Raw genomic sequence first — 25,777 nt, forward strand, 5'->3', positions numbered from 1 at the left:
GAAACCCAAGCACAAACATTTGTGAGTCTACAACTTTACCTCATGGTGGTTAACTAATAAAAATTTAAAAAAAAAGAATTGGCTCATCGATGGTATTGATGGTATTGTTGCAACAAAGTTCATCAAATCTAATGACCACCAATTCATAGTAATGCAAATTATAATAGATAATACCTATCTGAATATTATAGGATCCTAGTTTTTTTATTCTAATCTCAGAGTATTTGATAAATATACAAAAAACCCTCAATTCAGATAAAATTGATTCCAATGTTTATTTTAACAATTTCCATCCATTATCTTCTCCTTTCTCCCTCTCATACCATATCTGCTCTAAGATTCCACGTGGACCTCCGTTTGGCACACTGGGTCCCATATTGCTAGGGCTGGGAGCTCAAATGGAGGAAGCCCCCAACCAGTATTCTTCAAGTACTCAGTCAACATGGACCAGCTCCGAGTAATGATTGAGCATGCAGATCACTGTCAGCAGGAGCTGGCTTTCCACTGCAAGAAGTCAAGGCTTCCAGCTCACCAAGGTAAGTGATCAGTCATTAGGGCTAGAGGCCAACTGGGTCACGGGGGCAGTCACTGATCTATTAAAGGTCTTTGAACACACTGCCCAGTTCATTGTCTGAGAATTACACGTTTTTCTTGAAGTAGTACTTAATGTCAATCTGTTGCTCTTTGTTCAATGTGGGTCTTTTGTTCAATATGAAGTCTTTTTCTAGACTCACCTGGGCAGCTGAGCCTCAGTGGTCCTTGGAAAGCTCAGGATTCATCCAGCAAGAAGGGTGATAGCATTTCACTTTATTTTTTGGCGATAAAAAGTGTGAATTAGAACATGGCTTGGATGTTATTATGCCGTGACTATTTTTTTTCACAGACCAAATTTATTCTATGTCTTAGGAAATTACAAATTAGAAAACAATGTTAGCTCTAGACGTCTCTTTTAGGATATAGAAGATTGTGGTAGATTGTTAATTTTGTATCTGTTGAGGCCAGAATAATAGGATAGAGGGTAGGGTGTTTGCCTTGTAGTGTGGAGCTAAGGATTGACACATATGGTCCTTCCAGCCCCATCAGGAGTGACCCTGAGTGTAGAGCCAGGAGTAAGCTCTGAGCACTGAAGGTTGAGATTTCAGCTTTTCAAGCCAAAGAAAAAAGTATCTATTATACTTTTAATAATTATCAGTTTTTTTTATTTTTTCCTTTGCAATATCTCATTTTGTCAAAATATGCACCCCATGGCTTCCTTGAAACATGTGGATTTCTACTTTATTCTTTCTCTGATCGACATAGTTAGTTGGGGGACAGAAGAAGGGAGACAAGGCTCTTGTGCTTCCATGCCCAGCAAATCACCCCGCAGCTGGGAAATAATCTCAGTACTCTGTCTTCAAACAGTAATCTCAGCAGGATTTAATTGCACACAGACAGTGTGTATCAAGTAAGTGCTACTTATTTTCAGTTTACTGAATGTACAGTTAGTACTAGAGGGTTTAGTACTTACTTACTTTAGTTTGGCAGTTGGTTACTGTAAAATGGAACACCAAACTGAAATTGTAGAAGAACGTACAAGCACCCTCTAGAAGAGCAAATTAGTGCTAACCAGGTGATTAACCACTGCCAGAGTTAAAAACAAACCCACCCAGAGTATCCGGAAAAACATATCCCAGAATATAATCTATACCAGAAATTGAACCCCATAAAGATAAGTAAAAATTGTGCACAGAGAGTAAATGAATATCTACCTGTTGATTTGCAAGTGATTACTTAAAGTTGTCAACCCTTTAATATAGATATATGGCAGCCATATCACCAAATGAAAACAAACATTTAATTGGAGTGGGGAGATGGAAGGAGAAAATACTTTGAAGCCTGTCAAATTCTTGCAAGGAAATGAAATAAGAAATTTCATTTTCTTTCTATGCTCAACTTATATACATTACTTATATGCTGCTACTAACTTTTAGCACAAACTTAATTTAGATATATTCAGTACAGTTCTATGTATTTTTAGAAGTTCTTAAGTAAGGTAAAGATGCGGTAGACAAATAGTGTAGCCTACTAGGCCTTGAAATTGTTGCATTGATTTTCTCTGAATAATCAATATACACAAATGAATATGCAGGAAATCAATACCATCCTTATGAAGTAAAAATAACTAAGCCTTCACAAGGATTTTATTTATTGTAATGTTTTATGGAATGCTGCACTGAGGCAGGGGTAGGGGGAGAGGAGAAGTCTTCTGAGTTGGTATTAAGGCACTTGCCTATGGCTGATCCTGATTTGATCCCTGGTGCCTCTAGGAGTGATCCCCAAGCACAGTCAGGAGTAAAACCTGAGCACACGTGGGTGTTGCCTAAACTTCTCCTCTTTTACCCCCTCTTCCCACGCCGTCAAGAAAGGATGCATTTTGAAAGCAGTAAAGAATGCTACAGTGTGAGGGAGAACTTCTTCACAATTATATGGGTCCACTGGAGAATGGTAGTCAATATTCAGTTGCTTCTTGGACACTTGTGTTGATCACAAGAGGGGATACCACTGATCTGGGATGTCATTACAGCGTCCATGGAGTAGGGTGGATTTGCAAAGGGCTGGGGAGGGTGAGGCAGGAATGCTGTCAAGGGAGGATATGAACGCTTTTTCTTTAACATCTTCAGGGCCTTTATGTTGGCGCTAGTTTAAGGAGACTTGATTATGGACGGTAAAAGAAGTTACAAGATGACGTTGACATTCTTGGAAACTTTGATCACGTCACTGAGAACTCTGTGATCATCAAAGATGCTGCAATAGCAACCTTTAGTATTTTGGTTCGCAAAGAGGGTCAAGCAGGGCGCTACAGATAATTAAGAGGAGTCGTGCTCTCTGTACATTGATATATTTTCTGATGCTTTTCAAGAAGAATTAGACTCTAACTTTTCTTTGGGTTATTCTGAATGATTGCTTGTTTTATAGAGAAATGAGTAATTCTGATGTAAACATACAGAAGTGCAGTTGTGTATAATAATTTGCTAGTCAGTCTCTGGGAGAATAATTATTGGACTTTGGCTTTTCAAAATATTTGGGAAAGTATCATTTAAATATTTCTTAAGCTAAAGGAAATTTTCCCCTCCCTAGAGATAAGTTTTCAACATAGTAAGAAATAAATCATTGATGTTGATTTCCTGGCACATATCTCATGGACGGGGCCTGAGGCGGGTGGCAGTGAATGCAGTTAATGTGCTTATAAGCGCAGAGGCTCTCAGCAGAAGCAGAAGTTTCTTCCAACAGGGAGCAATAATGGACAGTGGCGGCTGTGCATATTTGGGAAAAGCGGGGTGATGGTCCAGTTCGGGTGAAGGGGGGGCGTCTGTTGGGAATGACCTAGCAGTCTGAAAGAGCACACTGAAACAGACAGAGCCAGTGTATCTGATGGTATTCCCGTTCCCTCCTGGCTATTTTCTGCTGAGTGTTTCTCTAATGCCTGCTTTCATGTTCCCTCTCTTGTAATCTTCCTTCCCAGGTAAACTGTCATTGCCCACGGGGTCCCTGTTAATGTGAATGTGTAGTAATATGGGGTCGAGGCTGGTTTTGACCTGGTCACTTAATTTTCGTTTGCACTGAGGTTGGGGTTGTGTTGAAGAACTAGGTTTGCTCCAGGGCTCACCTGAGACTTAAAGATCCAAGAACAGCATCATTACAAATATAGTGCTAACCTAGTCAAAGTGAGCAAGAACACACGTTTTTCCTCCAAGCAACTTTTAAGACATAACAGAAAATATCCAAATTTTAGCTAGCAAGTGAAGCGAAATAAGCCCATTTTTCACATAATCATAAATTCTTCCAGTAGCTTTTAAGGATATCAAACAGATTTTTATATTCAGAGTCTAAATTATTCTGGTTTTCTAGTGACAATTATTTTTAGATATTGTATCCAAGTATTATAATCCTCAAGATAAACATGGAAATGCCAGGCCAGAATGAGCTAGGACATCCTTGATCGTTTTCTAATAAAACATAAATCATGCTATTATAGTTTTGAAACAAAAATTTTCAATCTCACTTTTTAAATAGAAGGAGAAAACAGGAATGATACTGGGGCCACAGGTAGTGGGGGACAATGTAAGTGTCATCTTTCTCATTCTTGTCTTGCAGATGGAACCCCAGTGAGCTGGTGGGTTGGAAGAACCAATGAAACACACACTTACTGGGGAGGCTCTCTGCCTGATGCCCAAAAATGTACCTGTGAATTAGAGGGGAATTGCATTGATTCTCAATATTACTGCAACTGTGATGCCGGCTGGAATAAATGGTGAATATCATTTTTCTTTGCAAACTGTAATTTTTTTCGTTGCTTAAACCATGTATCTTAGCAGACATCAGACATGACTAAAGTGAGAATAGATTAAAGGATTTCCAAGCAAATTAAAAATAAGCTCTTTTATGTGTATGGTGTATTTAATCTGAAGCCTAAAATATCAAGTTTAACTTTTCTGCTCACCAGTGCATAGTAATCATTGTCTGTTTAATTTTTCTAATAAGAAAATATTGGAAAACCAAGTTAATGCTACCCATTCAAAAGCATTATAGTATTAAATTTCTTTTTAAAAAAAAATTTTTATTAGTGAAACACCATGAGGTACAGTTGTAGACTTGCAAATTTTTGTGATTGGGTTTCAATTATACAATGATCAAGTACCCATCCCTCCACCAGTGCCCATTTTCCACCACCACAGATCTCTGTATCCCTCCCACTCCCCATCCCCCTTCCTCCCCTTGTCCCACCCTGCCACTGTGGCAGGGCATTTCCTTTTCTCTCTGCTTTTCGGTGACATGGCTTTCAAAAGAGGCATTGAGTGACAATCATTTTCGGTCAATAGTATACTTTCAGCGTGCTTCTCCCATCCTGGGAGGATCCTCCCAACACCCTTTGTTTGGTGCTCCCTTCTCTATCTGAGCTGCCTTTTCCCCTAGAATGTGTGGCTGACCTCCAAGCCATGAAGCAAACCTCCTGGTACTTATCTTGGCTATTCTTGAGTGTTAGTCTCCTATTTTGTTTCTTTATGTTCCCCAGATGAATGCAATCTTTTTATGTCTGTCTCTCTCTTTCTGACTCATTTTGCCTAGCATGATACTTTCTATGTGGTACCACTTGTGTGTAAATTTCATGACTTCATCTTTTCTCACAGCTAAATAGTACTCCATTGTGTAGATGTACCAAAGTTTCTTGCAGTAAATTTTATTTTATTTTTTTATGTAGCTTGCAGTAAACTTTAGCCCAATTAATAAAATTGCTGCATGCTGACCTTTCTAGCTTAAAGATATGTTTTCAATAGCCACATAGCTAATCTTCCCTTGGCATGTGGATTAGTTTGATCATAGGATGAGAGGATGATAGAGGCCCTCTAGACTCAAGTGAAATTTTACTTATACCATCAAATACCTAGAACAGTGTCCCCTACAGTAGGGGATACTTCACCATGGGACTTACTGAAATCATTCTGTGAATCATATTAGCTTCCCAGGTAAGTTGAAGAAAGACGTAGTTTTTTTGTTTGCTTATAAGATAGATTTTCAATGGGATCCTAAGTAATATTTTTTTGAAAAGGCTAAAAAGGTATGGAAAATCTGATCTGGACATAACATGGTAAAATCAAAGAACATGAACATCAAAGTTAATGGAAAAGAAATGCAAGAAATTGACTACAGAGTAACAGAGATGCACTTAGAAGTTAAGACAATTATAAACAATTGCCTTCCAAAAGCATAGAGAATAAACTAAGGACAGAAGAACTCTGAAATACACAGTTTTTTAAATTTTCAAATACTAAGCTATTAGCTTCAAAAGTAAAATAAAATGAAGCAGCAAACACAGAAGAAATTTTCTACCATCAGACTCCACAAAATAAATTATTTATTTGTTTTTTGTTTTTGTCTTTGGGCTCCATCTAGAAATTCTGAGTTTACTCCAGTTTCTGTACTTAGTGATCACTCCTGGCTGGGATCAGAGAACTCTTTGGGATCCCTAGAGGGAACCAGATCATCAGTTTGCAAGGCAAATAACCCTCCTCCTGTCCTAACTCTCCACCTCTGCCACAGAATAGTTTTCAGAATGATAGAGTAGTCTTATGGGAAGGTTTCAGATACATTTAAACTTTAAAACTATTATAACAATATGAAATATTTCAGTTTAAATTAAACTGTTTAACTTAAATTGTTTAAAAATTATTTTTAACATTTAAAACATTTTATCTATGTATACTAAGAAATTACTCACATGCCCCTGGAAATCTCTTTTTTAAGCAAACAAAGATGCATCTGAGATGAACACCAGCCCTTCACCATCACCCACTTTGAGAAATATTGGTTTCTAGTTACATCAAAGAAAGAAATTTACAAGATTTGAGGGTGCTATATAAGAGATAAGTGTCAGACATGTTGCATAAGATAGAAAGATCATATAACTACATAAGAGAAATTGAAACGCAAGAAGCAAAGAAATCCAATTATTAATGATAATAACTTACAAAAACAAAGTAATGCTTACAGTGAAAATAGTGGTTGTATTTTTTTTTTTGCTTTTTTGGGTAACACCAGCAATACTCAGGGGTTACTCCTGGATTTTCACTCAGGAATTACTCCTGGCAGTGCTTGGAGGACTATATGGGATGCTGTGGATTGAATGTGCAAGGAGAATGCCCAAAGTGCTCTGGTCCTGAAAATATTGAAATTTAGAATTAATATTTTAGTATATATTATCCCCGGCGAGGACAGCCAGGCTGAAAGAGCCTTGAATGTGGCACTTTTTAGAATCTCAGGGCTAGGAAGAAGGAAATGTTACTGGTGCCTGCTCGGGGCAATCGACGAACAACAGGATGATCGTGATCGTATATGTTATCAAGAATTTCTTCAGGTACATACATCAAAATTTTAAAGGAAATATCTGACAATAGAAATAAAACATGTGCTCTTCAAATCTATGTAGGAAGAAGAATTAATGAATTATTGAAATTTTTGTTAATTCAAAAGAATATAGAGTGGTTTTTTTAAATAAGTAGAAAATAATTAACCTTTCAGTAATCATACACAATGAATTTGACAAATTATTCATTTAAGTCTACCTATAGCTTATTGCATAAAATACAACTATATCTTCTTTGTTCATGCAGAAATATTAAAAGTACAAAAATCCATTTGATAAGCAAATACAAAATCAAGATAGTAAAGTTTGAAAATTTTAATGTGGGAAAACTTATTGTCACTATAATATGAAACTTTAAAATTTTACCAAAAAGAACTAATGATCCTAACTTTATAATAAAAATGCTTTTAATATAAATGATTCACAATATATATGGAAAATAATAAAACCGCAAAACAAATTTACAAGCCAACTTTGTTATAAACAATTTAGTTAGTAATTAAAAAGTCAGACACCAATTACTAAAGATGTAAAATATTTTGAAGAATGGGACCCAGAGGGATAGATCAGAGACTAAGGTTTTTATGTTTTTAACATTCATTTCTAGCACCATTGCATTATGACTAGAGAAACTTATCATATTACAAAAACTAACATAATTAAAAAATTTACTTAATGCATGAAACCAGTTTTGGTTTGATCTCTGGCACTGCATTTGATCCCCCAAGCATATCTAAGAGTGATTCCTGAGCACAGAACTGGAAGTTAGTCCTGATCACTGTCAGGTGTGGCCGGAAACACACACACACACACACACACACACACACACACACACACAAACTATCAAGATGAATGAGCCAGAGAGATAATAGGGGGTTAAGAATTTTCTTTTGTATATTATGACCAAACCTGATTTGAAACTAAACCAGAACAGCATATTGTTTCCGGAGTTCCAAGGTTCACTTCTGAGCACAGAATCAAGTTGGAATATCCCTGAGCCCTGAGGGTGTAGCCCACAACCACCACCCTAAATCTAAATAAATAAAGTTAAGATATCAACTGAGAGGGATAATACAGTGAGTAGGGAATTTGCTTTCATGGGGCCTACTGGATTTGATTCCATGTACCACATACAGTCTTCCGAACTCTGCTAAGAATCAATCCTGAGTTCAGAGTCAGTAGTAAACCCTGAATACCTTCAGATGTGTTCTCCAAAACAACTGAAATTAATAAACAAATTAAATTAAATTAGAAAGTTGACTTTTTCAGCCCATAAACTTAACAGAATACACGATTATCTTAGGCATGCATAGTGAATTTTCATAAAGTGACTTTCCAAAGATTCCATTAAGTAAATTTTTTAATTATGATAATATGAGCAATTTCTCTAATTATAATGTAATGGTGCTAGAAATGAATGTTAAAAACATCAAAATAAATGTGTCCATTCAAACCACAGAACACTGGAAATGAATAAAAATTGCATTATGCATAGGCAATATGCTTGCTCACAAAACAAAGCAAGTTAATAATAGATCATGAATATTGAACTGTATTCCTATGAAGAAACATAAATAAATACTATGAAACTTCCTTCTAAATTAACTGAGAGGAATGAAAGCACCACAATATGCAAGATGTTGAAAAAAATTATAAAAGTTCTGAAAACTTACGTGAGTATCTACACCACATTTTTGCAATAATTCCCTTAAAGGAAAAGTTAATTTTTCATTAAATAATTTTTTGATTTAATTTAGTTCCAAGTGAATGTCAAACATTTTTTGTTGTTGTTTAGAATGTTGACAAATTGTTCCAAAGTGTATATGGACAAGAAACGAAGAATGAATAGCTAAAAAACATCCTATAAGAGAAGCCAGGTGAGAGAAGAATCCCACCTAATAAATATGAGAATGTGTTACGATGCTGAGTAATGATCTCTTTATTAGTGAGAAAACAGAACAAAACCCAACAGAGAGCCTATATTTGAGTTTCAAATTATGTACTTCTAGATGGTAATTATGATCTCACCAATTATTTTCTTGAAAGTTGACCCAATATTTCTCCCAGTAAATTTCCCAATGCAAGTAAGGAGTCAAAAGTTCTGCTATGCCTCAAAAAGCAGTCTACGAAATACAGCAAGCAGTAAGAATTATTCCTGGTGCATGAGGAAAGGAACCAAACACAAAATAGACATAGGTTTAGAAGTTCTCTTACTGAATGTTTAAAATTATTGTGAGAAATTATCTGATATGTAACATTTACAAATTTGGGAGGAAATAGAGAGGTCCTTAAGGGGCCAGAGATTGTCCAGGGGTTAAGTCACTTGCCTTCCATGTAGCCTGCCCAGGTTTAAGCCCTTGCACCATCTATAGTCCCTAAGTACCACCAGGCCTGATCTCTGATAGTAGAGTCAGAAGTAACCCCAAAGTAACACCAAGTATGACACAATCAGACAAAAAAAATAGAGGTAAGAGGAAAGCATTTAATTATAAGTTAGGCAAATTTTAATGGGTGTGGGAACTGTGGAAATTAATAAATCCTGCATAAAACGAGTATAGTCAACAATGATGTGTGCCCATAAAGAACTGTTAAATTAGAATTTCTCAAAATTCCCTTAGATAAAGGGAATCTGCCTGATTCTTACAGTAAGCAACAGCATGAAAAAGACTATTGCTATTGCCTAATAAACACTATCTGCATTATGATTTCTTAAGATTTTTCAGGGCTTTTTATGCATTGTCTATAAAATAGAATGAAAGTGTAGTTTTGTACTGCTTTGAGAAATAGAGCATTTAAAATGTTATTTAAAACCAAAAATACTCAATGAATAAGTTATATAATGGGCTTGAGTGATAGCACAGCGGGTAGGGGGTTTGCCTTGCACACAGCCAACATGGTCGACCCGAGTTCGATTCCTCCGCCCCTCTTGGAGAACCCGGCAAACTACCGAGAGTATCTCGCCCGCACGGCAGAGCCTGGCAAGCTACCCGTGATGTATTCGATATGCCAAACACAGTAACAACAAGTCTCATGATGGAGACGTTACCCGGCCCGCTTGAGCAAATTGATGAACAACAGGAGGACAGTGACAGTGACAGAAGTTATAATATAATTATTTTTCTTCTAGTATACTTCAGTGTTTTTCAGTTCTTTCTAAACTATGGTTCCCTTCTGGCCGTATTCTCCTTCTATGATACTCTTTTTTTTTCTTTTTGGGTCAAACTCAGCAATGCACAGGAGTTACTCCTGGCTCTGCACTCAGGAATTACTCCTGACTGTTCTCAGGGGGCCATATGGGATGCTGGGGATTAAACCTGGGTCAGCCGCGTGCAAGGCAAAAGCCCTACCCATTGTGCTATCGCTCCAGCCCTCATTTGTAGCATTACTGATATCAAACACTGAAACTAGTTTCAGCTTATTTTAGCAAAGTTCATTTCCAGACAGATCTCCCCATAAACCAAGCTTGCACTCTAGATCGTTGACCACTCTTCCTGACCAAACCAGGTATTATATGCTTGGGATGATTTCTGCCAGTGTGCGGTAAATACAGGAATTAGGCAGATAAAACTGTTACTTAATTTTATCTGAGTTTTAAAAACAGCTAGAATCAAAGCATTTTTTTTAACATTCAAGATATTTCATTCACATATGTATGTGTATGTATTGTCTTACCGTGAGCACTGATGGTCTCTTGGCTAAAACTCTAAAACAAATGTTTTAATTTTTTACTTCAAGGAAATATTTTGGAACCTAAGCAGAATTTGACTAAGTATTAGTCATGATTTTCTGCAAAGCTTATTAAGTTGAGCCATTCGAAGTACTTTTTTCTTAACCTATGGAATTGCAGTTGAAAACGCTTCAGCTTCCTAGCTAGGAGTGGTCATTTGGTAATCTTAAAAATCAAAACTTACTAGGTTTGTCACAAAGCATCATAAGGATAAGTGAGACAAGTTATTATTTATTAAAAAATCAGATACAGACATGTAATTGAGGTACACAGTATAATAGCAACAGTTTTGGGACCAAAGAAATAGCGTAGTAGGTAAAATGCTCGCTGTGCAGTCAGTCTGGGTTTGATCTTTATTACCCCATATGGCCTCTTGAGTGCTGCCAGGAAAGATTTCTGTGTACAGAGTCAGGAGTAATCCCTGAACACAGCTGGGCATAACCTCCAACTAAAATGCAACAAATAAAAAACTTAGAGTTTATAAGTGTTCTTACTTTCTCTAGAAAGGTGACAAAGCAAGCTTATCACCTACACCTTGTTTTCTTTGTTTGATGGAACCATAGAATTATGCTTCCTAAAACATTATTTTTGTACTGAAGCATCATTGTTGTTATAATATAAACTGTTTCCTGGGGCCACAAATGATGATTTCTATACATGTCCCATATACAGAAGATTCTTCATAATTGTCAAGAGAGCATATTGTGACAATAATTGACATGCCACTTTTACACCCACAAACACACACACACACAGTGAGTCTCTTTAATCATTTTAAGAGTCCATCACATCACACCTTTTGCCTTGGTGTTGGACAGTAATTTGTTTTTTAAGTTCATTTCATTAACAAATAAGGAAATGTTGACAACTATAGTAGGAGTTTCTTAAATACCTTTGAAGTTTTGAGAATTCCAAACATAAAGCTTACCACCTGAATGTTATTGTTTATTTGCTTTTTTAATTTATGAAGACTGATTACTGTCACTCGCATAAAAATTCTACATATAACAATTAACACAGTGGCTAACCTAGAGCAGTGAGCTGCTTAGTGGCATTAAAAATGTTACCTCTAGTCTGTCCCTTTACTATCGTTGTCGTCCTGTCTGCTTTCTTTACTGTTGTGTTATCAATAAACATGATCTCTGATCTTCAGATGGCCCCAATAAATATTTTGCTATCTTTGTCAATGTTTAAATGAATCATTTTCTTTTCTCACTGCTGGGTAACGACAAATTTAGCTTGATAACCCTTGAACTGTGATGAAAGACTATTATGTGGATGTGTGTTGCTCAGAATAATGTTTTGTGGTTGTCTTTGTTTTCTAGGCCCAGTGATACAGTCATCCTTTCCCATAAGGAGCATCTGCCTGTCACTCAGATAGTGACAACAAACACAGGCCAACGACACTCTGAAGCAAGCTTTACATTGGGGCCTCTTCTTTGCCAGGGGGACAGTAAGTGACATAAAGGAATTGTCCTGTCTCCTGAAAATACATGTCAGTGCTCTAGGAGGAATTTGGGTGCATGGGTTCTAACTCTATGCAATTAGCACTCATAAATGAAGTTTTACTATCTTACTTGTAAATGAAAACATTACATTTCTACTGGATGAGTGTTTTAAATTATTTTATGTTTTTAATACTTTAATTGAATCACCACGAGATTGAGAATTACAAACCTGTTCATGATTGGGTTTCAGTCACACAATGTTCCAACATCCATCCTTACACCAGTGCACATTTCCCAGCATCAGTATCCCCAGTTTCCCTCTCATCACTGCCCCCTTCAGTCCAGTCTGCCTCTATGTCAGGCACCTCTCTCTCTCTCTCTCTCTCTCTCTCTCTCTCTCTCTCTCTCTCTCTCTCTCTCTCTCTCTCTCCACCTCTCTCCCTCTCCCTCTCTCTCCCTCTCTTTCTCTTCTCTTATTGTGGCCATTATATTTTGGAATATAGTTACTAAAATGTTATGATGTATATTTCTTTACCTCCTCTTAACTCTCAGTTCTTGTCCAGAGTGGTCATTTCCAACTATTGTTGTCATACTAGGCCCACCTCTATCTTGACTACCCTTCACCCCACACACACTTGTGGAGATTTCCAATCATTCACCAGTCCTCCTGGCTCCAGTTCTCCATGGCCTTGAATATTAGTTTCATACTTTTTTTTTGTATCCCAGAAATGAATGCAGTAATTCTTTATCGTCCCTCTCCTTCTGACTCATTCCACTCCACATGATACTCTCCATTTCTATCAATTTATAGGAAAATTTCATGATTTCATTTTTCCTGTGTAGCACTAGTTATGTAGATGTACTATAGTTTATCTAGTCACATCTTCTTGTACACTTAAGTTGTTTCCAAACTCTAGCTATCGTAAATATTGTAAGCAGTGCTGCAATAAATATAGAAGTCAGGTGATGTTTCTTCTTGCTTTTTTTTGGACCCATGGATTATGAGTTTTTAATGTAGTATCTAAAGAAAGTTACTATTTTGAGATTCATGGAACTGAAGCGTGGCAGCATATTTTAACACAATATGCCAAAAAATATAGAAGAAAATATTTACCCAACAATCTTACTCTACTAGTTATGTGTATGGTCACACCATTCTTCCTGTTGCTCCTTAGACTAATAGTTATATTTTCTTTTTTTTACTCTCATAAAAGTCATATAATTCATCAACAAATCTCACTGCTTCAATATCAAAAGTAGATCCATAATCCACCTCCATGCCCACATCTCTGGTCTGGATGCTGCTGGAACCCCATAACTGATCTTGATACTACCTCTGTTTACCTCACTGATACTCCACACAGCTGCCAGAGGGAATGAGTCAGATCAACACAGTTTCCGTATCACTCTCCCACGTCACTGCTTTTATGGGGTGATCACCAGTGTAGAACCAGGCGGCGCTGCCCCAGGGTCTTTCAGGATGTCAGTGGTGGCTGTGGAGCCAAAACCTTTGCTGGGGCCCTGTGTGAATGTGTGTTGTATCAGGAAATCACAATATTCTAGCACTTTGCTTTTACTTTTTTAAATTTTTAATAGTGAGACTTCATGAGGTACAGTCGCAGACTTACACATTTTTGTGCTTGGCTTTTAGTTATACAATGATCAAATACCCATCCCTCCATCAGTGCCCATTTCCCACCAACACGGATCCCAGTATCCATCCCACCCCCCCATCTCCCCCATTCCACCCTACTTCTGTGGAATTCCCTTTTGTTCTCTCTCTCCTTTTGGGTCCTGTGGTTTGCAAGAGAGGCATTGAGTGACAATCATGTTTGGTCTATAGTCTACTTTCAGCATGCTTCTGCCATCCTGGGAGGATGCTCTCAATACCTTTATTTGGTGTTCCCTTCTCTATCTGAGCTGCCTTTTCCCCTAGCATGTGTGGTTGGCCTCCAAGCCACGGAGTAAAATTCCTGGTACTAATCTCAGCCATTCTTGGGTGTTAGTCTCCCATTTCGTTACTTTATGTTACCCAGATGAATGCAATCTTTCCATGTCTATCCCTTTCTTTCTGGGTCATCTGGCTTAACATGATACTTTCCATGTAGTACCACTTGTATGTAAATTTCATGACTTCCTCTTTTCTAACAGCTACATAGTACTCCATTGTGTAAATGTAGCAAAGTTCCTTTAACCATTCATCTGTTCTCAGGCACTCAGGGTTTTTTTTCCAGATTCTGGCTATTGTAGAGTGCTGCAATGAACAAACAATTGCAGATGTTATTTCGACTATACTTTTTTGCTTCTCTGGGATATATTCCCAGGAGTGGTCTTGCTGGATCAAATGGGAGCTCAATTTCTACTTTTTTGAGAATTGTCCATATTATTTTCCAAAAGAGCTGAACCAGTCGGCATTCCCACCAGCAGTGAAGGAGGGTCCCTTTCTCACCACATCAGCGCCAACACCAGTTGCTTTTGTTCTTTTGATGTGAACCAGTCTCTTTGGTATGAGACGGTATCTCATTTGTGTTTTTATCTGCATCTCCCTGATGATTAGTGGTGTACAGCGTGTTATCATGTGCCTTTTTGCTATTCGGATTTCTTCTTTGAGAAAGTTTCGGTTCATTTCATCACCCTATTTTGTAATGGGGTTGGATGTTTTTTCTTGTGGAGTTCAACGAGTACTATGTATATCCTTGATATCAACCCCTTGTCAGATGGGTCTGGGGCGAATATACTTTCCCATTCTGTGGACTGTCTTTGTTGTGTGGTCACTGTTTCTTTTGAGGTGCAGAAGCTTCTTATTTTAAGATAGTCCCATTTGTCTATCTATGTTTTCACTTGCTTGGCCAGTGGCGTGTCATCTTTGAAGATACTGTTAGCTTTGATATCATGGAGGGTTTTGCTACCCTAGTCTTCTATGTACCTAATGGATTCCAGTCTGATGTAGAGGTCTTTAATCCATTTTGATCTTACTTTTTTCACATAGTGTTAGGTAGAGATCTGAGCCCATTTTTTTGCATGTAGCTATCCAGTTTTGTCGGAACAATTTGTGAAAGATGCTTTCCTTGCTCCACTTCACATTTCTTGCTCCTTTATCAAAGATCGGATGATCATAAATTTGGGGGGAGATGTCAGTATATTCAACCCTGTTCCATTGGTCTGCAACTCTGCCTTTGTTCCAGTACCATTACTGCTTTGTAGTAGAGTTTGAAGTTGGGGAGGTTGATTCCTCCAATTTTCTTTTTCCCAAGAATTGCTTTAGCTATTGTTTCATATGAATTGCTCCGTTTCTTTGAATTATGTCATGGGTATCCTTATAGGGATCTCATTGAATTTGTACAACGCTTTGGGGAGTATTGCCATTTCAATCATGTTAATTCTCCTGATCCATGAGATGGGGATATTTTTCCATTTCCTATGTACTCTTTTATTCCCGGAAGTAGCCTTTTGTAGTTTTCTTTGTACAGGTCTTTTACGTCATTAGTTAAGCAAATTCCTAGGTACTTGATTTTCTGGGACATAATTGTAAACAGGATTGTATTTTTCATGTCACTTTCTTCTCTCTCACTATTTGCATATAGGAAAGCCATGGATTTTTGGGTATTGATTTTATAGCCTGCAATTTTACTATACAAGTCTATTGTTTCTAGGTGTTTCTTGGTAGAGGTTTTAGGGTTCTCTAAGTATAATATTGTATCATCTGCGAATAGTGAGAGCTTGATTTCTTCCTTTCCTACCTGAATGCCCTTAATATCTTTTTCTTGCCTGACCACTATTGCAAGTACTTCCAGTACTATATTGAACAGCAGTGAAGAGAGTGGGCACCCTTGTCTCGTCCCTAATCTTAGATGAAAACCTCTTAGTTTTTCCTCATTGACTATGATGCTTGCCATAAGCTTGTGGTAGATGGCTTTAACTATGGCTTCTATCCCAATTTTGGTGAGGGTTTTCATCATAAACGGATGCTGGATCTTGTCAAATGCTTTCTCTGCATCTATTGATACAATCATATGGTTTTTGTCTTTTCTTTTGTTGATATGATGGATTATGTTGATTGATTTCTGAATGTTAAACCATCCTTGAATTCCCGGGATGAATCCCACTTAGTCATGATGAATGATCTTTTTGATGAGTTTTTGAATTCTATTTGCTAGTATTATCTTGTGAATCTTCGCATCTGTGTTCATCAGGGATAACGGCCTTTTCTTTTCTTTTCTTTTCTTTTCTTTTCTTTTTTTCTTGTGATGTCTTTGTTTATTTTTGGTATTAGGGAGATATGCGCTTCATAGAAACTGTTTGAGAGAGTTTCTTTTTCTTCAATTTCTTGGAAAAGCTTGAGAAGAACTGGCAATAGGTCCTCTTTAAATGTTTGGAAAAATTCGCTAGTGAATCCATCTGGACCTGAGCTTTTGTTTTTCGGAAGAATTTTGATTACAGTTTCAATTTCCTTGGTGTTAATAGGACTATTCAGGTATTCTAGATCTTCTTGATTCAGCCTTGGGAGATTATAAGAATCCAGAAATTTATCCACTTCTTCTAGGTTCTCTTATTTTGTGGCATACAGACTTTCAACGTAATCTCTGATGATCTTTTGAATTTCTTTGGTTTCTGTTGTGATATCCCCCTTCTCATTTCTGATTCGGTTTATTGGGGTTCTCTCTCTCCCTCTCTCTCTCCCTCTCTCTTTCTTTGTCAGTCTTGCTAATGGTTTCTCTATCGTGTTTATTTTCTCATAGAACCAGCTTTTGGTTTCATTGATCTTTTGGATTGTTTTTTGTGTTTCCATGTTGTTGATTTCTGCTCTAAGTTTTCTGATCTCTTTCCTTCTGCCTGGTTTGGGCTCCTTTCTTGGTCCTTTTCTAATATCTTGAGCTGTGAAGTCAAGTTGTGTATGTGGGCCCTTCTTTCCTTCCTGAGAAATGCTTGCAGAGCCATAAATTTTCCCCTTAACATGGCTTTAGCTGCGTCCCATAGGTTCTGGTAGCTTGTGTCTTTATTCTCATTTGTTTCCAGGTACCTTTTAATTCGTCCTTGACTTCCTTCCTCATTGTTCTACATTGAGTTGTTTAATTTCCAGGTGTTTGATTTGGTTCTCCATGTCTGTGTGTGATTCGCTTCTATGTTCAGTGCATCATGGTTTGAAAAAATGTTGATACTATTTCTGTCTTCCTGATTCTATTGAGGTATGTTTTGTGGCCTAGCACGTGGTCAATTTTGGAAAATGTTCCGTGTTCCCTGGAGAAGAATGTGTATTCTTTCTTTTTGGGCTGTAAATCCCTGTTAGGTCTATAAGTCCTTTCTATTCTGTTTCTTCCTTCAAAGCCATTTTTTCCTTGCTGAGTTTTGTTCTTATTGATCCAGAGGTGATAATGTGATGTTGAAGTCTCCAGTGTCTACTATTGTCTTGCTAGCAATGTCCTCCTTAAAATTGTTAGCAGTTGTTTAAAATATTTAGCTGTTCCCTCTTTAGGTGCGTATACATTTAAGAGTGTGATTTCTTCCTGTTGTACGTATCCCTTGATGAATAGAAAATGGCCTTCGCTGTCCCTTCTAATCTTTTTCAACCTGAAATGTATGTCGTTGGATACTAGTATGGCCACTCCAGCTTTTTTGAGGGAGCTGTTTTCTTGCAGGATTGTTTTTCATCCTTTAACTTTGAGTCTGTGTTTGCTCTGACTGTTCAGATGAATTTCTCGTAGGCAGCAGAATGTTGGGTTCTGTCTCTGAATCCATTTTGCCACTCTGTGTCTCTTAATTGGTGAATTTAGATTGTTGACATTGAGAGAAATTATTTTATGGGGCTTTGTGTCATCTTTCTGTAAGGGTCTGTTGTGCTTTGTAGGGCTTGTCTTATCTTATAGTAGCCCCTTTATCCCTTCTTTTAGGTTTGGTTTTGAGTCTATGAAGTTTCTGAGCTGTTGTTTATCCAGAAAATAGTGTACCGTTTCTTTCGTGTTTGAGTGAGAGTTTAGCCGGATAGAGTATTCTTGGTGAAGTGCTCAATTCAGTGAGTTTTTTTACTATATCCCACCATTGCCTTCAGATTTGGAGGGTTTTCTCTGATAGGTCTGCTGTGAATCTAAGAGGTGCTCCTTTGTATGTGATTTAATTCTTTGACCTTGTTGCTTGCAGTATTGTGTTTCTATCAGCAGCATCCACCATTCTATGCTATGTCTTGGAGTGTTATTGTTAGGGTCTCTTATATCTGGCACCCTTTGGGCTCCTTGAATCTGAATGGCTGCATTGTCCAGCTCTGGGAATTTTTCAGCAATGATTTGTTTAACCGTTGCTTTTTTATTGGGATTGTTTCCCAGATCCTTGGTACTCCAATGATTCTAATGTTGTTCCTCTTGGAATCATCCCCTAGGACTCTGATTTGCTCTAGAGCTATTTTGAGGTCTGTTTCCATTGTTTTTTTTTTGTTGTTGTTGTTGTTGTTTGTTTATAAGCTTCGTGCAGCTGATCTTCCAGCTCACTGATTCTGTCTTCAGCTGTAGTCATTCTACTGTTGAGGGCACACACTGAGTTTTTTAATATCATCTATGGAGTCCTTTATTCGTGACACTTCTGTGCATAGCTTTCCAATTTCTGCTCTCATTTCTTCCTGTAATTTCTCGATTTTCCGATCCATTGTTTCTGTCATGTCCTCCTTATTTTATTGGATAACTGTGTCACTGTTTCTTTGAGTTCATTGAACATCTTCATTACTTCAAATCTGAATTCTTATCAGAGAGGTCCCTTAGGTGAGTAATACCTAATGAGGCTTCTGGACTCTTTTCATCATCCTCTTCTCATGGTGGGCATTTGCACTGTTTCTTCATGTTGGTATGGTAGCATGGAGACTGAGAGTTACATGAGATTGCTGGGTCTGATTAATTTACCTGTGGTCGCTCAATCCAAAGTTAGGTCACGCCTACTTCTGTGAGACCATGCCCACTGTGGAAGAGGCCATTCCCCCCTATGGGTACCTGGTGTGTGTGAGGGGTACAACCTGAGGGATGGGTACAACCTGAGGGATGGAGTGTTGGGGATGAACAGGAAGAGGCTCAGGGATGATAGGCTCAGGGTCTTAGAGAACGTCTGGTGCATGTAGGCAGCGAGAGCGAAGTCCCGGGTTCGAATTAAGACTGACCTGAGGGATAGAGAGGTCAGACGCAGCGTTGGGGATGAACCTATTCTCACTGTTTGTATCCCTTCTTTTTGTAAACAGATTTGTTTTGGAATTCAGCTTCCTTCAATACTGAAACATCATACCTCCATTTCCCAGCATTCCGTGGAGAACTTAGTGCTGACATGTCTTTCTTTTTTAAGACCACAGCCCCTTCTGGAGTGTTAGTAGAAAACCTGGGAATCACAGACTTCATCCGGCTGGAGCTGCGTGGTGAGTGACCTTATCTGGACATAGCCACTGAGTACCCAATTATTAATAATATGCCCTTTATAGACCTTATTTTTATAAGATGCCTATTTGCTTTTTCAGTTGTATTTCTCTATTAAATACTAAAATTCTATAATCTTTAATGATCATTTCAATTGTAAGGCAAAGGATTGTGATATTCTATGCCAATTTTGTGTTGTGAATAGCAATTTGTATAATCAGAATTTGACACCAAATGGGCCAAATAGCATCCTACTAGGCTATGAAACTGTTTGATATAATTCATTAGGCGCATTATAATTGTTTTGTGCAGAGGTTAATTTCTTGCTTCCAAAATTTCATACAGTGCATGCAATAAAGTTATGTGAAGATTTAAACAGTTTTTACATGAATACATTTGTCATATTAAACCAGGTAACTTGTTTGTTTCATTACTAAAGATTTAGTAATTAGCAAGATGAATAGTGCACCTGAGAAGGAATATGCTAAAATAGTTTTACTTTTTCCCTCCAGGTACAGACTTATTTTGCTCTTAAGCCAACTGGGAATGGCAGTCTGTTTTAGCCCAAGGTCCCCTTTAAGCGAACATGTCACCATACTCTTCTCACATCTACTCAAGTCATATTTTCTCCCTGTGAATGTCCATAAGCAACTCACATCTATATTTCTAGCTTCTGCGGAAGTGACCTTTTCATTTGATATGGGGAAAGGACCTTGTGAAGTCAAAGTGAAGTCCTCTACCCCCTTGAATGACAATCGGTGGCACTATGTGAAGGCAGAGAGGAACATTAAGGAAGCAACTCTCCAAGTGGATCAGCTCCCTGTCAGAACCCAGTCGGGCCCTGCTGATGGGCACTCCCGCTTACAGCTCAACAGCCAGCTCTTTGTCGGTGGGTGCTATCATTCATAACTGTGCAGTGCTGGGAATAGATACAATGACCAAGAGACAATGTTTACTATAAATAGTTACCTTAGCAATGGCAAAACAATACTACTATGGGCTCCATGATCTCAGTTCTCCATATTTAACAAATAGTGTTGGGTGGAGATCCAGAGGGATCAAGGGACTTGACCACATATACAACCAAAAGAAAATTCTAAACTTGTATTGAACTGTTTCCCATGATTGCACTCAATATCATATAGAGTCTATTTGTATTTCTTTCAGTCACTTCTTAACAATGGTCTTTATAAAACTCTTGCCCATTTTTGTCTATTTCTCCTACTTTGCCTCTCAGGGGGAGTTAGAGAACATGCACTGTAACTGGGACCCAGTCATCATCTGTCTCCTGGGAAACAGATCTGAGGGGTCATGCAGACATCGCTCAGGGTGTTTATCCATGAACGACTCTCATCAGTCTGAGCCTCAATTCTCTCTGCACCTCCCTTTGGTCCCATATCATGCACCATATTTAGGGCCCAAGCTTTCTCCTTTTTCCTCATAATCCTTTTTTAAACATTAAATATCTGAGTCTTAGAAATATTCCCTCTTAATTTTCTTGCTTATTGTTTCATTGCTGTTAGTTTCTTCCATGGGGTAAAAATGATTTTTGCTACATTACATTTCAGACAATAGTAGTGTGATTTGGAAACTAAGTAGATTAAAGGATTCACTCTTACTTGGCTATTTTTTTATGTTTTACATGAGACATTTCTAAGTAAATAAGGACACAACCCAATTAGATACAGACAAAAATCACAAACTAGCATACAGTCTGTTTTGCCAGAGGATACCTCCAGCATCTTTGAGTCTAATGCCATGCAGTGAGTTAAACTATGTGTGTATACAGTTCATGGAATCATAAAATTCAACTTCAAGCATAATTAGTTCTTACCGAGCTAGAGTGTCCTTCAATTAATTATTGCAGATTATACTAAATAGCTCTATCTTCCGATTTCAAGTCTAGAGTATGAACTAATGGAATGCTAAATTTTAAAAAAGAATTTGTGAAAAATCTACTCCAAATTAACATTATCCACTAGGGTAATATTACTGAAGCCTGAGAACTTAGCTGAAAATTCACATTTTGGGTAACTCCCATTGAGTCAAATCTCTAGAATGAGCCCTCAGATCTGTTTTGAAAACAAGCTTCCAGCTTTCACCTGTGCTCCCAACTGTCACTGTTACTGTCCTCCCACTGTTCATCGATTTGCGCGAGAGGGCCCAGTAACATCTCCATTGTGAGACTAGTTGTTACTGTGTTTGGCATATTGAATACATCATGGGTAGCTTGCCATGCTTTGTCATGCGGGCGAGATACTCTTGGTAGCTTGCCGGGCTCTCTGAGAGGGGCGGAGGGATCGAACCTGTGTTGGCCTGGTCTGCCATGCACAAGGCAAACGCCCTACGCACTATGCTATCGCTCTAGCCCCCAATAGGTAAGAGTAATTATCTTAGGCTCACATAAGATGTGATGAATGGAAAGTATTTATTATTCAGGTAGTATTCAAACCATCCAGCTTTAGATTGTTAGGATAGATAAGATAAGCTGAGGCCGTAGTTATTATCTTAAATCTCTTTTTCTTTGCTCTTTCCTTGATTCCTTTCTAAAGCTTCATTGACAGAGAGATATCTGATATAAATATTTGTGTTATATAAAGAAAAATTTTAGATATGCTATTTGTATTATTATATAGTTCAATAGATGATAGTCAAAACAAATTGTAAAATTGTATTATCAGTTACGTATTATGTATAGCAATAATGATATTAATTACATAACAAATCACAAAAATTACAAAACAATGTACATCAATTTGCAATGCATATTTATATTGCAAAATTACAACTGTGTAATATTTGCTATGCATTCTAATCTATAAGTTTATAATATATTGTAAGGATTTTTAATTATGTAATTGTATTTCAGACACACTTCATTGAGTATAAATTTTGAAAAGGATCACTGATAGTTTATATTTCATTGCTTATAAAAAATGAATGTCAAAAATCAAAATGAAACATGAAAAATACTGTTAGAATATGTAACCAAATTGGTTTCCATATGGTTGTTTGATGATTTCTTAAATTGACTAGAGTCTATATTTTCAAAACCACATATGATCATAACACGTGGGGCAGTATTTTAGTGTTAGTACTGTCATATATTTGCCCTGGAATATTAGCATGACAAGACACAGGACTGTGACACATCTGGGGTGTTTCTCTGGCAGGAGGTACAGCAACCAGGCAGAGAGGATTTCTGGGGTGCATCCGGGCCCTGCGTTTGAATGGGCTGGCCTTGGACTTGGAAGAAAGAGCCACAGTGATGCCAGGTGTGGAGCCAGGATGCCCAGGTCACTGTGCTAGCTATGGACATCTGTGCCACAAAGGAGACCTCTGCCAGGAGAGGCTTAGGGGGTTTGTGTGTGACTGCACCTCCTCTGCTTATGATGGGCCCTTCTGCTTCCATGGTGAGTGGAACCCGGGACAGGGATCCCGGGGATGGAAAACACAAAATAATGTTGTAGTATACGGCTTGCAGAAACATCTCCCTGGGCTCTGTCTCCATCTTGCCGTTTAACTGGAGAAGAGACCAGGTTCAGTTTGCAGACCCTGAAGACTATCCTGTGAGATCTTGGTGCCAGTCCTCAGAGGCCCCTCAGTACAGTGCCACGAGGAGACTCATAAACTCCACTCTGTCTAAGCTGGATTTTTAGTGATCATGAAATGAAGCATATTGGATCATCAATAAATGTCATTTGATTTGGGTCTATGATAGGATTAATACAATCTTTGTATCAATATTGCAAAGTTTGACCATTTACACTGAATTAATTTGGTCTATAACATTATGTGGTTTTTAGTATATATATATAGAGAGAGAGACAGTAATTTATATATAATTATATATATACACAGTAATAAATATAAAGGATCTCATCACCTGAGGTCTAGTGAAAAGTTTCATCTTCCCTTCTGGTAAATGCTATTTTTTTCTATAGTCTACAAGTTGATTTGGGTCTAGGAAGATAGATAGAAAGTTGATTTGATTTGTTCATGTGTTTATTTTCTTTAGCTGCTACATGAGTTAAATCATCTAGTTTTTAGTTTTCTGTTTCAATGAGTATGATATCCTCTGGGGCCATCCATGTTTTTGCAATTGACATGAATTCATTTTTCACAGCTGAATAACGTTCTCTCATGAATTCTGCACACAGCATCTTTATTTATTCATTCATGTATGGGCACTTAGATTGTTTCCATCCCTTGGTGATTATGAATAATGATGTGATGAGCAGGGATCTGCACATGTCTAATAAATATATCTCTTTACATGGATATGTGCACATTCTTTAGGTAATGACACAACTGTGCAATCGCTGAATAATATGGTAATTCTGTTTTTAAGTTTTGAAATACTATTTTCCCAATTAGCGTTGGCTATCCATTATAGACAATACATAATGGATAAACAATACATGATGGCTACTTGAATTAGCATTCCCAATAATAGAATTTAAACTTTTAATGTGAAAGCCCACACACACAAGTAGGTAAGACATCTGAGGGCTAGTTGCACCTGTAGGAGGAAGGGATTCAATCACAGCACCAAATGGTCCCTTGAGAACTTCCCTAAGTGACGCTTGAGCACTGAGTGTAGAGAAGCCTGAACACTGCTGACTGTGACCCCCAAACCAAAATATCCAAACTAAATTTAAACAAGAAAACATGTAAAAATGATGTCACTCTTGTTTTCTGTCTTAGGTAGTCTTTAAATATAAATAGATCAAGACTCTTGCATTTAACCATAATGCTCAAAAGGAGAGAGGGACAGAGACAGAAAGACAGAGACAGAGAGGAAAAGAGTATGCCATTGAGGCAGGTTGGAGAAGAGGTGTGGGGGAGGGAATGAGTTGGAAATGTACACTGATGGAGAGATGGGTGTTGAAACATTGTATGAAATGCAAGCATGAATAGCTTTGCAACTATACATCACAAGGCCTCAATTTTAAAGTCTTTGGCTTTTACATATAACAGTTATATGTGTGTCATTCCAGAGGTTTCTGCATATTTAAGAACTGGCTCATCAATCACTTACAGTTTTCAAGGACCTTACCACCACACCCCCAGCAAGAACACCAGCTCCTTTGCAACTGGATCCCATGAGGATCTAACACTGACAGGAGAAAAGACCGCGATAAGCTTCAGGACAACAGGGCTTCCCTCCCTACTGCTCTTTGTTGGGGCCTTCTCAGAGGAATACTTTTCTGTGATCCTCACCACAAATGGTGAGTGTCTGTAGTGTAAGACTAAAAAGAATGAAATTGAAAGTTAGCACCATGCAGGAATGGGTCCTTTTCATGTTAAGGTGCAACATAATTGGGTGGCCTACACATCTCTATTTATTAGGCTTCACTTATTATCACAAATAGTTGTAAATAATGTCCACATTTTAATGAATAAACAAATGAGTCTTCCATAAAATGCTGATCATTTTATGAGATCAACATAAAACTACTCCCAGGATGTATTTTTCTGTTCATCAATAATCTAAATGACTTACACAATGGAGTACTATGTAGCTCTTAGAAAAGATGAAGTCATGAAATTTACATACAAGTAGTACAACATGGAAAGTATCATGCTAAGCGAAATGAGTCAGAAAGAGAGGGATAGACATAGAAAGATTGCATTCATCTGGGGGATATAAAGTAACAAAATATGAGATTAATACCCAAGAATAGCTGAGATCAGCACCAGGAGGATTACTCCATAGCTTAGTGGCCAGTCGGGCATTCTAGAGGAAAGGGCAGCTCAGACAGAGAAGGAAACACCAAATAAAGGGTGTTTGGAGGACCCTCCCAGGAGGGGAGATGCATGTCGAAAGTGGACTATGGACTGAACATGTTTGCCACTCAATGCCTCTTTTGCAGACCACAACACCCAAAAGGAGAGAGAGAACACAGGGGATTGCCCTGCCACAGAGGCAGGGGGGATGGGGGGATAGGGGGATGGGGGTGGGGGAGATATTATCCATGGTGGTGGAAAATGGGCACTGGTGGAGGGATGGGTATCTGATCATTGTATAATCAAACCCAAGCACAAAAAATTGTAAATCTACAACTGTACCTCATGGTGTTTCACTAATAAAAAAAAAATTAAAAAAATTAAAAAAAATAATAATCTAAATGACTTTTTCAGGTAATTTGGAAACAAATTTTTTATCTGGTATGTAAATTTATTAGCATTTTTTATTGAATCACCTTGAGATATAGTTACAAAGCTTTCATAATTGAGTTTCAGTCATAAATTTTTTCACCACAGATGTCCCCAGTATCCACCCCCACACGACACCAACCCGTCTCTATGGCAGACA

The 25,777-nt window shown here is 37.8% G+C and overlaps 1 pseudogene; it reads left to right on the forward strand.

Annotated features, from left to right (window-relative positions):
• LOC130035512 (contactin-associated protein-like 3) overlaps positions 1-25,777 on the forward strand; it is a 177,719-nt pseudogene that overhangs the window by 122,349 nt on the left and 29,593 nt on the right.

The sequence above is a fragment of the Sorex fumeus genome, unplaced genomic scaffold, assembly GCF_029834395.1.
Source record: "Sorex fumeus unplaced genomic scaffold, SorFum_2.1 ptg000063l, whole genome shotgun sequence".
Lineage (NCBI taxonomy): Eukaryota > Metazoa > Chordata > Mammalia > Eulipotyphla > Soricidae > Sorex > Sorex fumeus.